The following is a 15464-nucleotide window of genomic DNA, read 5'->3' as shown; positions in this document are numbered from 1 at the left end:
AAAGATGAGAAACACATTCTTCACTATTACTACACAATACACAAGAAGGGCCTTGGAATCCTCTCTTTCATAAACTCTCCCAAATAAGGCACTTATTTTGAGGAACCAACCATAAGAAAAAGTAACATCTAGGCCAAGCAAATTTGTTCTATACCTACTTCAACCAAGAAACTTCAACCTTCCCATACAACTAGCTATCTAACTCCAAAGCCTTGGGTCAAAATGTCCCTCCCATTAAGGGAGTTACATTCTACCAACTAAACATATCCATCTCTTCTCAAGCCTCCATGGTACCTCCTAGTGGCCACTCCTAAGGATCCTTTCATGTGATCTCCTGAATCTATTCTAAATTTTGAACAATTTTGAAACCTTCCACTTTACTCTATCTATCTTCAACAATACTATTATAGAGTGCTTGTAAATGAGGACAAAAAGATATAATAGAATGAAACCCATCTCAAGATCATATTAAAAGAGAGCATCAAACACCTTATTATAGATCCAAAAAAGTCCCTCCTTGATAATCTTAGCCCCTCTTTTAAGAGTATCCCAAATCACATAACCCTTCCCCATAGGACAATATCAAGGTACATATGAGCCACTCAACCCTAGAAGTTATTTACTGGTAAGAATACTAGCCCAACTTTGATCTTGGTAGGGACATCATCACCAATATAATTTAGTGCTAAAACCTATCCAATCAAACTATTGATATGAGCCTAAGTCCTCCATTATACTTTGGCCTACACAAAAAATCTCGTCTTACTATAATCTATGTCAACTGTAAAGTATCCAACCACAAAAATTGGCATGCAAGCACATCAAATTCCTTAAAAATTATTGAAGGGGCCACTTGCAAAAATAATTTGTAAATAGGAAGAACCTAAACAATAGATATTAGAAAGGTCACATGCCTTGCCAATGAATTTCATGTGCACATCCAAAGGTAAACCATTTTGCAAAACTTTTCTAGCACATCTTGCCAAAAAATTTGACTTGTGATCTCATAGAAAGGGAGATGCCTAGATACATCATGGAAAGGGATCCAATTTGAGATCTAATAATTCAAGAAATCCTATTCTAAATAAGTTGAAGGGTATCGAAGAATAAAATAGATGACTTTCCCTCATTTAGTTTTTGGACAAAGATGACCAAATAAGTGTTTGAAACTCATTAAGTTCACCACTTCACTAATTCTAGTCATACCCATAAGGGAAATGTCATCAACAAACTACATGTGAAAATGAGGAGGCATCCTATTGCAACAACTCCATCCCTAAATTAAATTTTCTAACATGGGATTTGATGTATCTTACTAATCCTTTATCACCCCAAGAAGTACCAAATAATTCAAATGATTCACTATTGATCATAATAGAAAAGGAAGTGGAAGTAGAACAACTCATAACCTAGTTGACATACTCATTTTCAAATCCAAAACAAAAATTTATAGATAGGCCCATTTGACCTTTCCATTTCCCATATCAAGCTTGATGACCATGGCCTTTTCCTTAAGCCATAGAATGAGAAAACCTTTTTGTAATCACAATCCATTCAAGAATTTCTTTGCCAACAAGAAATCATCAATGCTCCTTAAATATCAAAGATTTAAGGCTTTCTACAATCAATGTAGTTATAATTTTATAACATCATAGTGTAGAGAGTGATGGACCTTAAAATGGCCAAGACAAGAACCATCTTGTCTTTTTGGAATAGGATCTAGAAATGTAGAGTTTGTGGCTCTTAACATGTGTTTATTCCTTTGAGATTCATGAACCACCATAGAGGTCAAACTTTATGATTTCCAAAAACTCGTAAAAAAAATCAATTGGGAAATCATTGGAACTGGGGTTTTTCCTTTGTCCATTTGAAACACTAGCTCTTCCTGTCCTTGCAATGAGATGGTTATATGAGGGTTGCATTCATTCTATCATAAACTAATGAAGGAATGAAGTCTAAAATGGGCATTCCCTCTTCACTCATAAGGGAGGAGTCCTCCAAAAAAAAAGTTGAAAGAAATGAGAGACCCCATGATAAATCTCTCCAAAAGAAGAAAACTAAATACCCTCTCAAGTCACAAGTGGTGACTAAATTTCCCTTCCTTCTTGCTTTGATAAAGTTGTGGAAAAAGGAAGTATTGTTATCTAGTGCTTCCTAATGCTAATCAATATGACATTTTGGTTTCCAAAATATATATTCGTATAGTCCTTGATCCTCCAAGTCCTTAGCAACAATATACTCCTCTTTAAACAATTCCTCAGTTTAATCATGATCTCAAATATGGTGAGTAACAATATTTTATAAGGATTTAGAGATTATATCATTGAAGTGAAGGTTACCAAAGGATTTCCTGTTCCAATTCTTAAGCTTACACCTCACAAAATAAAAATTTTAGAAAAATAATACATAGTCATTCCATGAACAGACTTCCCTTTGTGCCTCCAACCCGTCATAAAGTCTTGAAGTGAAGGACCACAAAGCCAAATAAGCTAAAACATAATGGTTCTTTGAAGATTTAAAGGAAACAATCAAGACATTGATAGGCTAATGTTCTAGTAGAAGATCTTTGAGTTGGTGGTCCACCTATCTCCAAGACAATAACACAAAATCAAGAATTTTTCAAGCTTCTAAAAATGACATCTTCAAAATTTATTTTACCACTCCAAGTGAAGATGCCATTATTTGGCTTTACGTTAATTAGGTTCAAAAGATCAATATTGTCTCTTAAAATACTAGTATAAGGGCCAAGCTAAACTATGCTACTTCTTTTTTCCTCTAAGCTAGAGACTCCATTAAAGTCACCAACTAAAATAGAAGGCATAAAAGGAGCAAGAGTCCAAATGTACCTATCATAGTTAAGATTTTCCAAGAAGATTTGTAGGAGCATGAACATTGGTAAAAAGACAAGTTTAACTAGAATCTAAGCTAGGAGCCACCAAAGAAATAGAAAAATGGCTTGACATCCACTAGAGTAAAATTATCTTCCTTGGGTAACATAAACAAGCTAGACCACCAAAGCTTCCAAGAGACCCAACACACTAGAAAAAGTTGTGGTTCTTGATTCTAGGAAAGCTCTTTAGCATACTATCCACAACCAATTTAGCTTCCTAAACAAAGACAATATTCGGAGAATGATTATTAACCAACTCACAAATATAATTTTGTATAGGGATGCTATTTATACACCTCACATTCCATGATATAACATTCATTTATGAGTGTAGGAGAAATGAGGATCAATGGTTTTAATTAGCCCATATTTTACCAAAGTCTCCAATTAATTCAACTTTCTATTAGTTCTTGTAACACTTAGCAAATTTATTTAGATGCCATTTTTTAAGAGATTTTTGTTGAAGACCCAATATCATATTACTCTTTGAAAATAATAAAATAATAATAATATTAGTAAATAAATAATATTATTATAATATGATATATTAAAAGGAAAAAGCTATAATTACATGCATACAATAAACTCAACTGGACACTTTGTCAAGAGCAAGACTTTCTCTATGAATTTAAGAAACCAAAAAGTAAAAGTGTGGAATGGTTGGAATTATGGATGAAAATCCTTTCCAAAACCAAGGACATGTCAAAAAAAATACTCAACAAAAATATGGGCAGCATGAAAAATGAGTTGAACACAAAAATGCCCAATTGTAAAACACCTTGAAATTCAATAAAAGAAAATTTATTTTTTCTTTTCATAACCTAACTCCCAAAAATCCACTAAAAACTAAAATTTGAGCATGCATACAACTTCTAGCAACATAATGAGGTGAAAACTTCAAACCCCAAACATGAAAGTCATAAAAAGATCATTCTCATCCAACCGAGAAATGGAAATAAATGAAATTGTAGGGGAACACTAGTCCTCAACTCACAAACCTAAAAAAACATAAGAAACCAACAAAATGAAGCGAGGATTTAAATCATAAGATCCCAAACTCAAGCATAAACACTAAAAAAATAGAAAGAGTAGAAAAACATGATAAGTACGCTGAACTTGATGAAACCTTCAACAAAGATGAAGATTTATGTCTTGAATCCAACTGACTGCTCCTTGCAAAGATTCAATGAACAAATCTCATCCAAAAATTAAAAATCAAACTGCTTCAAGAGGGTTTTGAAGGAAAAACACAATTTCTTCTCAAAACCCAAAAAGACGAAGTGAGTATTGAAACTCACTTTTGCCCATGTAAGAAACTTTACTCAATCTAACTTATAAAATAGATTATTTAATCTCTTAAATAATCTATTGGCCCCTTTTTCCATATAATCAAATTGATTCCAAGCATTTGGAATCCAATAATCTATTGGCCCCCTTTTTCCAAATAATCAAATTGATTCTAGACATTTGAAATCCAGCTATGACACATCAATCAGTAAATTAAACTAAATAAATAAATAAATCCCAAAATAGAATAAAATCAACTTTTAAGTAAAACCCTTTCAGGTAAAAGTACAATCAAGTGTCATACTTTAGGATAACTTGACTGAGTGGGACTTGGATGAGTAAGACTTGATCAAGTAGTACTCAATCGAGTCTATGTGGGTGTCATTTGGTGTTGATGTGCCAAGTGAGACTTAGACGGGTGGGATTTGGTTGAGTCCCCCTTGGCATTATATATGCCCCAAATTCTGCCCTTAGCCTCTCATTTGAGCATTGAGGGGCTAGAAGAGAAAGGGGAAGCTGGATGAGAGCATTTAACTGAGTACCACAAATAGGGTCCATTTTTTATTATTTATTTATTTATTATTATATTAATATAATAGCTAAAAAAATATTTTTTCATTTGTAATTAATTGTACGTTTTAATTTTTTATAATGTTGAGTAGGAAAAATATAATTTTAATAGTTTATTTTGTTGAAATGTTTATTTGTAATGTTATGTAACACTTATTTTAATAGACTATTAAATATAAAACTTGAAACTTAATCTTTCAAATTTCAAAAGTTGAACTTTCAAACATGAAACTTCAAAGTTCAAACTTAAACCTTCAAACTTCAAAATTAAAACTTAAACCTTCAACCTTCAAACTTGAAAATACAAATTCAAACCTTAAACTTGAATTTTCAAACTTAGACCTTTAAATTAGTAAAGTTAAAACAAAACTCAAACCTTTAACCCTCAAATAATAATAATAGTTTATTTATTTTATGTAAAAAATTTTAATTTTGAAATGTATTCGAATGTGCAATATACTTACTTTAAAATTTAGTTTAATGTTTATTTTGAGAACATATTAAACTATATCTAGCTATAGAAAATCTTAAAGGCCTATAGGAATACTTAAACCTATAAAAAAAACTTATACCTATAGGGTAACTCAAACTTTGAAACTTAAAGCTATAGAAAAACTTATACCTATAGGACAACTTAAACTTAATCCTTCACTCTCTCTCCTTACTCTCTCTCATCTCTCACCTCTCTCTCTATCTATCTCTCTCCTCACTCTCTTTCTCTTCTTGAACTCTCTCCTTTCTCTCTCTCTCTCTCTCCACTCTCTCTCCTCACTCTCTCTTTCCTTAATCTATCTCTCCTCACTCTCTTTCTCTTCTTGAACTCTCTCCTTTCTCCTCTCCACTCTCTCTCCTCTCTCTCTTTTCTTAATCTAGCTCTCCTCACTCTCTCCTTATGTTCTTCCTCTTCACTCCTTTTCCTCACCCTCTCTCCTTTCTTTCTCTCTCTTTTCTCTCTACATCTCCTCTCTCCTTAAGTTCTCTCTCATCTTGAACTTGAGTCTCCCCTCTCTCTCTTCTTGAACTCACCTCTCTCTCTCTCTCTCTCTCTCTCTCTCTCTCTCTCTCTCTCTCTCTCTGTAGTGCCTCTCCCATTTGATTTCTATAGGTCATCCTAATGGATGCTACCTTGATGATCTTTCTATGTGAGTGATCATGATTGGGACCCATGAGTAGTCTATTCCCATGGGGTGGTTTGTTTATGTTATTCTATCAATTGGATTAATTTATGCTTATGCTCGATTCATAAGATGATGATGTATTTGGTGGTTTTACTGAAGTTTGTGCCAATAGTTACTAGGATTAATGTGGCATCATGATGTTGTGTTGTGGTTACCCTAAGATGCGAATAGTGGTTGCACTGTGTATTATCTATCCTGCTACACTGGACTAGGTTCCTACAACACTGTTTACTCATGTGTTTGATTGTGTTGACTTATGTACTTATTGTGCCTTAATTTTTGTTGAGTAACTAGTGATTACTTCCATTATTGCATGCTTAGAATAATTGAAAATGATCTATCCATATTAGATTTATGGAATTATGTGCAACAAATATTTACCTTGTTCATTTCAGTACTTTATACAAAATGGGACATTTAAATGATTATGTGAATGAAATTTATTGGATGCTTTAATTACATGATTTCATGTACTTGTTGCTTCGACTATGATATATTGTGCATCTACACTTGATTGTGTTAGTTTAGTGTGCTTGACTTATATCCTTGACAGTGGCACATGGAGTTACTGATTAGACCTTTCATGTTGAGCCAATGTCATCCCTATATGGGTGATGTATCTCTCTTTTTTTTAACCCTTTGGTAATTGGTAAATTTGAATTTATAATGCTTTATGTGATTAGATCTATGAGTGTGTCTATGCATTTAGGATTCTATAGTGGTCGCAGAAAAGATTAAAATAAATGATGTTTAGTGGGTTAGAGGGATTTTAATTATTTGATTTAGTCTTTATTTTATTACTGGCTAATTTGTTGTAGTTGAATTCCAATTTAATTGGAATCACCTATTTTTAATTTGGGTTAAGGGAGTCAATCATATTATTTAATTTAAATAATCTAATTTTTATGTCACTTTGCAAAAGTACATATATTGGCAAAAAAGTGAGCTTATTCTCACTTCTCTCTTCTCTATTTCATGGTTTTGGAGGAAATTCCTCTAAACCCTCTTTTGAGAATTCTAAATTTTGCCAATTGTGAGACTTTGGCTTAGCAAATTGTTGTGAGATTGGTCTCGTTTGATTTGTATTAGGATTTCTCTACTATGCTGATGATTTCATTCAATTCAACATCCCCATTATTTTATGGTGGTAATTCTTGTTTTTCTCGTTTGGCTATGAGTTAGGGCTTTCTAGTTTTAATTGTTTTACTCCATTTTAGCTTTCGATTCTTGTTACTAAATGTTAGGGAGTGGAGAACTAGTGTTCCCCTCCATTTTTATGCATTTCGATCACCCGATTGGACATGGGTGAGCATTTATATTTCGTAGGAAATTAGGAATGCAAGTTTAGACATTGTTATGCTACCAGTTTTTACGTGGTTGCTTGAAAGTCAAACATTATTTGATATTAGTTAGTTTGGGCCTATTTTCGTAATGGGTTTTTTTCTATCAAATTCCAAGATGTTTTAATTTTCGATGTTTTTGACATTGTCTCATTTTGTGTGCCAACTAGTTTTCTCCCATTTCTCTATTTGGAATATTTAAAGATTAGATCTTGTAGCCATTTCCTTGATGATTAGGATCATAGAATTGGAATGGTTAGGACATTCTAGGGTATTTTACTTCCCGATCCAAATGCATGTTTTGATAGTGGATTTTGTGGACTTGTGTCTTTTCCTGTATTCGTCAGATTTTGAATTTGAGCCTATTTAGTGAATTTTATTGGATTCTTGGTCCTTTGAGCCTATTCTTGAGTTGGGATTTTAGTTTAATCTCTTTATGAGAAGTTTGAATTTTGGCCCTTTTTATTCTTGCATCATTTTGTGTGCCACCCATATTTTGTTTGTATTTTTGCATTGTCTCCTTGGATTGTGGAAATGGATTGCATTTCATGTTTCCTTGTGTATTATGCTTTCACTTTGTGGACATTGGGATTCCTTTTGAATCCATACTCCCAAATTTAGGCTAGTTGAGTGAGTTCATGATACTAGGCAATTTATTGCATTATTGGGATTCATGTAGAATCCATACTCCCAGATATAGGTCAGTTGAGTGAGATTGTTTTAGATTAAGGAAAAAATAGATTTTGAGGGGAACCAAAAACCCTTACAAAAACAAAAGATATATGGAAAATATCACCAGGTTTTACAAGGACTTGAAACCTAAAGTTCAAAACAATACATAAAAAAAAACCAGGTTTTACATGGACCTGAAACTAGAAATTAAACAAAGTTCTAACCCAAGTTTTACAAGGACCTAGAACCTAAAGTAAACTATAAAAAGTTGGAAATAATAGTAACAAAAAAAAGAAGAACTAGCACACCGTCTAGAGACCAGATACCTATAAACTAGAGCAACAACTAGATTAGCTCTTTAATGACCTTTGCTAATTCCTTGCTAGCCTTTGTTGTACTATGAATGATCTCTTCCACAATAGAACCAAGAGCCTCTCTAGCTACCTTCTTGGTACTTTGTCTTGTTCTTTTACTTGGCCCACTAGGGATCTTTGCCACCACAGCCTCAGCAGACATGATCTCCTCATTACTCTTTTTCCCTAAACTGGTAGTTGCAACACATAAGCTGGAAGTAACCATCTCCATTTTTTGTCCACTATCTTTGACCAACTATTGAAGTTCCATTTCATGCTCTCTTAGTTTATCTAGAATATTCCCAACTTCATTTTCCAATTGGGTTCTCTTAGTTCTTTCATCTTCTAGATCTTTCTGCATTTCACACATTTTCTCTTAAGCATAGCTATTTCATTGTAGAGCCAGGAGTCCACTTGGAGGGTAGCATATGCTTTCATCTTGGCTTTATGAAGGAAGGATAGTTTAATTTCATCTCTGATCTCTTCACCAAATTTTTTACCAGAATGATTAGTCATGTCCTAGTTTTCCTTGAGATAGATCTGATTTTCAAATGTAGTACCCTTGTATTCCAAAATATTCTTCTAATTCTCTTTATTCATGCCTTGATCTTTAATAATAAGGGCTTTACATTCATTATTCTTCTCATTTTTAATATCCTCCAAACTCTTAGTATTAGAAAGATCCCTTTTAGTCAGAGTAAGCTAAAGATTCTGGTTCCCCTCATTCTATTCCAAAGCTTCAGTAAGAGATTTTGACTCCATATTCCTATCTTTACTACTCTCTTCCTCAAAATTAACCTCAAAAATTCCCCTACTACCAGAATAACCATACAGATTAGAGCTCAAATCCCCCATTTCTGTATCATCCTCTTCCTCACCAGTTTTCTCAGACTTCATATTTTCCTCAATAATTTTCTTCTTTTTCTCCCCCTTGATCTCCTTTTTAGCATTGTTTGTATCACTAAAACCCTCCTCAAATTTGGTTGAGTGAGACTGTTATACTTGTTTCATTTTTTGCATTTCTCATATCTAACCCTTGCTTGGTATTATGAAGTATGTTTTTCCCACACATAATCGCATGCACATGTGTATGACAGGATCTTGCGAGACCCAAACTCCTAGATATAGGTTAGTTGAGGGATTGTTCATTTAGGGGTTGGGTTGGGAACTTGCATTGCCTTTGGGCACTCATTGTGTGATGAGAATAGGTATGTAGGGAAGGTGATGGAGTGGCTTCTCTTGTGACCTCAGACTAGGGTTGTCAAGGTATTGTGAAGAGGTTTTAAATAAGTGATAATTTAATCAACTAAAGGGTAATAATACTTAAATAAGATAAGGGCACACCTAAATATTCTCTAATGTGTCAATGTGAGGGTGTATGGTGTCTATGCATTTTGCAGTCTTCCACATAAGCTTTTGTGAGGACATAGTGTGATAATTTCCCAAGGAATATGTTCCACTTGGGCTTTTTGATGCCAAGCGACTTACACTCCACTTGAGTACCTACATAGTTATTCTAAGTGGTTCTGACTAGTAACTTAATGTACTACATTATATTCATGATCATATAGATGTTGGTACTATACTTGATTGGCATGAGTGTTAGCCATGGGTGATTGCCTTTTGTGATTGTGGTTGGGTCATTATCTCCATGAGCATGACAGGTGTGGACTTATGGGTACCACATGGCTGAGAGGCATAGCTACCTATACCACTATTAGGGATAGGTGTACAGAGATGGTCTACTTCTAGTTTGAGCTGGTGCTAGATATTCACTTGGTACTTTGATGTATCCAAAGTATGTCCTCTTGTGATTTATGTTTTACTTTGGATGCATTGATATCATGTTAGTTGATGTTTAGTATGTTACTTGATGCATTCATTTATCATGATGTTGTATCATAATGCTAAGTTGAGACTTCTTACCACTACTTTGGATTAGTGATGCTATTGGCAGATTAGCATGCTAGATGTTTCTTATTTCATGTGATGTTAATGGATGGTTTATTGGTAAGAATGATCTCATGAGACAACTCCAACTATATTTTTGGAAATTTGAGATTCATGCTCAGGGGTATGCTTAGGGCCTTTGAGGTCTCATGATGCCATTATGATAGGGAGGAAATGAACATGGTTGAATGGATTTCATTTCATCATATGCTTGTAAGTTCCTTCTTGAGATGTTGCTTATGTCCAAGTATTTGTGTGGATCTTGTTTTACTTCATTGCAATGTTATTTATCATGATTTAGAGTATCATTTTGTTTATGCGAGTTATCTAGATCTTCTTTATGCATTTGATGCTCTTGAATTTTCGTTCCTCAATTTTGGTGGTTTTGGTACTCCTCGATGTGGAGGTTCTAATCTTATTTGCATCCTAGTTTAGCCTTTTAACCTTGTTGTTTGTCTTGGGTGACACTAGGACAACAACTCATACAATATTGGTAAAGTATCACCCTTAGTTGAAGGAAGTATCATATGATATAGGTGAAATATCACACCACAATTATATGAAACATGGTACAATATTGGTGAAGTATCACACCATAGTAATGAGAAGTATCCAATGACAATTGTGTGAAGTATCTCACAACTTCTTTAGGGGGTTGGGTCATATATAAAATATATCATTTAAGTATAAGTGACATAGTCTTATATCACTTATACTTAAGATATATTTTATATATACGATGATTCATTTGAGATAGGTTTTAGCTCTATAGGAGTTGAGATAAAAATTCCAAGATTTTAGACTTAGTCTTACTTTAGGAGTTCAAAATTCAAACTTAGCCTAATTTTAGGATGGCTATTCATGAATTCATTCATGCTCTATGCATTTCATGACTGAACTTGTTTGGTTTAATCATTTAGGAAGCTATGTTTGGGATTTAAAATGAACATCATCATCTGGTTATTATATAATGGGATAAACCTTGTATGTTTAACTCATGTAGATAGAAATGAAGGTGGCAATAAGTGATGAATGCTTGGGGATCTTTGGTTGACCAATGAGTTAAGTCTTCCATTGAAATCTCTTTTATGTTTGTTGTTTCATGTTTCTATACTTTATCCTTAAAAAATGTTTGTCTTTGTTTATCCTTGTTTCCAAGGATCTCCAGGCGGAGCATTACACTCTCTCTCCTTGCTCTCTTTCCTTAGTCACTTCCCCTCCTCAATGTCTTAACATGATTCTTGATGTCTTAAGGGGATGTTGTACTAACATTTTGATTGATTTTAATTCCTTACATATTTTCCATTTGTCAAATTAATCTAAACAAGGTTTCTTAATTTTTTTGTTCAATGTACATGTGTTGCAAACTTTAAGCACACACATGTTTGATGATTTTAAATTAATGTCTTAAAGGGATCTATATAATATGTTTTTAATGGTTTTAATTTGTTTCAAGGGGACATGTTTCATATTAATAAAGTTTCTAATCTTTAATTTATTTAATGTTTTTTACATGATTATAGATATGTCTATTTAATGTTTAATTTTGGATGGTTTGAATGAACCTAGTTTGTACATAATATACACATTATACATGTATTCAAACAAATTTAACTTGCTAATTATATCTATGTACATGTCAAAACTTGTAGTGTTTATCTATTATGTTGTCATCTATATCATACTACATATATCATGGCATCTAGTGGTTCAAAGCCTAGTGTAGGGGTTGGTAGTGGCCAAGAATAATGTGGTAGATTTGAGGGTACTGTCTAGAGTAGGGAAATATATAGATAGGATGATATTACAACATTGCATTTTACTCTAGCTAAGCTAAAGTGGATGCCACAAAAAGTTGATGTCCTTCCTAAAAGGGAAAAACTCTCCTCTATTAGGACAAAGCTAATGAATATGATTCAAAAGGACGAATGATACAACCTCTTGTAGACACCTAAATCCAATCACACAAATACATAATCATATTTAGTTATCTTCCAAGGCATTTCAAATTAAATTTTACATATTTAATTAATTTATGTTATCCCAAGTTAATTAAATTAATTAATTGACTATAATCCAATTAATAATTAAATGATAACTAAAAGTTTGATTTATTAATTAAATCCTTAGTCCTCTGTTAAATTTAATAAATTGCACAAACTATTTTATTTAATTCAAAATTCTTCCAATCTATTTAATTAATTCAATTAATTAAATCCCTCAAATCTTAACTAATCCTCAACCCAACAATTAGCCTAAATCCAACCAGTGCACGAATAGTTGGCCTTTTTAATTAAATAATTCATTTTATTTTATTAATTCCTCTGCCTTGCATTTCTCTAATAAATATATTCACCACACATCACCCTCATGTCTCAGCCACATCACCCCCTTTATATGAGTCTAATCGCTTCCCCCATATCACTTGCATAATTCAAGATACAAATTAAGACTTCTCAACTCAAGCCCAAGTCCACTCTTTTTCCACATCTCTCTCTCTCTGTCTCTCTCTCTCTCTCTCCTCAAAGTTCTAAAGTCTATCTCACAATTTTTCCACTTAACTATCTCTCCAAAATTCCTATCCCCTCACACTCATTCTCCTTGTGACAATTATTGTGAAGCTATGAATTTGAGAAAGCACAATCCACATACTCATTTATCCTTCCATCCTAGCCCTCCCTCACAATTTTTTTCTTTACATCTTGGTCATTTGTTCCTTTACCCTTGGCTCATAAATTAAACCTCGTACCCTTCACAAACCATCCACCTTTTGAGTAAAGTGATTATATTATTTTGAGATACAAAAACTACCAAAGCACCATTGCCATACCTATATTTTCATTAATACATCCATCATTCAATCCACATTTAAACCTTGAAGCAACAATTGAGCACACATTCCATCTTGTATAAATCATCTAAACGAAGTTTTCTTATTCTTCATTTTCATTGGTTTCTAGTTTGTAGGTCTTCACATATTTGTTGTTATTGCTTTGAGCTTGTGGATGTTTAGCTTTGGTTTCATGGTCTTTGCATCTTGATTTCAAAGCATACATTCTAGCATGCCCGATGGAACCCTGCAATTGGGTCATTTCATTGTCTAAAACTCATTTTTTTCTCTAACAAAGAACCAATGGATTATTTGACATTTTTGCATTTTAGTGGTACTGTTGCATGGTTTTCCAATTTTTGTAGGTTGGAGGTACAAGAGGATGCAAGGATGCCACTTATACTTTGGTTAAAATTCACTCAACAAGCTACAAATTTTTGTCAAATTTGTGATCATGTGACTACAAGAACACAAGCATCTGCTAGTGGGAATGTGTTCCCATACCTGCGAGAATGCCATCCAGAACCTAACATTTTAAAAACACATCTTTTTTTCGAATTTTTAACTTTTGACCATTTCTCTCATTCTCACCTTCATGAGAAGATGAGTTGAATCGATGGGAACACTAGTTGAACTTGCATGATCATTATTTGTATGTCTTCAAACACTTGTTAGAAAAACTACAAATCTATGATCGCGAGAACACTTTGTTAGTATGTGGGAACACTCTATCAAAAATATGCATGTGAGTTACCAGTTTCATTCCATTATATTTCTTTCTTTCAACATGATTTCCCAGCCTATAGGAACACAATCCCACAACAATGGGAACATGTCCTTAAGCTATAGGAACATGCTCTTTTAGTCTTTTTGACCTATTTGTTGACTATGCAGGAACAAATTTTTGGTGTTAATATTTTAACATCTTAAAATTTAACTCACACTTCAATTTGGATGCTTAAAATGAACTTTTTGTACACTCATATCACACATCTTGAATGCCAAAAAGAGAATAAACAATATTATGATAAACTTTTTAATTAGGTTTTAAAACAAATTCATCAAATGTTGAGTGCTTAAAGGTGAATGAACATTGCAAACAAACACTTTGATTTGGGGCTTAAAATGAGTAAAAAATTATTGAATGACTAAAGGATAAAAAACTCTTATTCCCTACTTTTCAAAGCTTTCAAAACTTCCCTTTTCAAGAACACACACCTTTTGTTTCCAAGGAAAGAACTTTAAATGCTAATCATTGGCATCTTTTACCATAGATAGAAAATACTTAAATCTCAATTCGGAATGAACAAGCATTTGATATGCTTCAAGGAGTGTTTCTCAACACTAACTTTATCTTTTTCATCTTTTTTCATAGTAGATCCAATTAATTAAGTGACATGTGTACCCAAGCATTGTTAGCAAGAAGATTCACAACAATTTTAGGAGCACTTCTAGAGAGACTTTTCCTTTGGAAAATGCACATCCCCATTGGAGAAAAATCTCAAATTGGTAACTCTTTGGCTAGTATATAAAATTCAATGAGGTAATCTCTTCTCTATCCCTCAAGTTTAGGTGAGGTGTGTTGATGGTAATCTGAGGTAGGTGAATATCCCTAAATATTTGGAATGGTCAACTAGGCTCTTTAGTGAGTCACACATGTAGAAACTAATAGAGATGACACCATGGATCTTGTTAAAGGCCAATTCTAGCAAGCCACCCCATTATCCTTGGTATGGTATTCATGGTGTGAGAGAATATAAGGCTTCGCTATAGATACTCGCCATATGTGTTTTTTCTAGTATAGGCATAAGGCTACTTGGGATTCATCTCAAAGAGTTGTTGACCCCATAGAAAAAAAAAGAATCATAAGTTAAAAAATTATAGAAATAGGGTCTAGGATGAAATAGAAGGCCTTGATGCATTCACTATTAAATTAGTGCCAAGAGAGATGAATACTAAAGAAAACTCATTGGCTTTTTTCACCTCCTTATTGCTTCCTCACCCAAAATTCAAAGATAAGAAGTATCAAGTGGAAATTTTTTTATCTAGCCTCTATTCCTAACAATGCAGATTTTTGACAAGTTTTCAAAGATGACAAGAGTATGCAATTGTTCTTATAAAAGGACACAAATTCATGCAAAAATCAATCCAATGATGGAAATTAAGAAGACCTTGACCATAAGCAAAAAGAAGATCAAACTAATGAAGTCCAATTACGAGGTAATATCATTCCCCCATACTTTGTATCTTTGGAAAAACTATTTAACATGCATGATGCCTAAATAAAGAAAAAGAGGATAGAAAAGGGTTCTACTACTAGTGAATATGAAGGGGTGAATATTAGAGACGTGCAAAAAAGTCCTAAGATGATCAATATTGGGAAGTGTTGCTCAC

At 33.3% G+C, this 15464-nt stretch overlaps 1 pseudogene; it reads right to left on the bottom strand.

Annotated features, from left to right (window-relative positions):
* Positions 1-9016: 9016 nt before the first annotated feature.
* LOC149578109 (septin and tuftelin-interacting protein 1 homolog 1-like) overlaps positions 9017-15464 on the bottom strand; it is a 131536-nt pseudogene continuing 125088 nt past the window's right edge.

This window comes from Cupressus sempervirens, chromosome 1 (assembly GCF_028749045.1).
Source record: "Cupressus sempervirens isolate cs-2001-9-10 chromosome 1, ASM2874904v1, whole genome shotgun sequence".
Taxonomy (NCBI): Eukaryota; Viridiplantae; Streptophyta; class Pinopsida; order Cupressales; family Cupressaceae; genus Cupressus; species Cupressus sempervirens.
The sequence above is the reverse complement of the archived record's forward strand: the minus strand, read 5'-3'. Positions and strand labels throughout refer to the sequence as shown.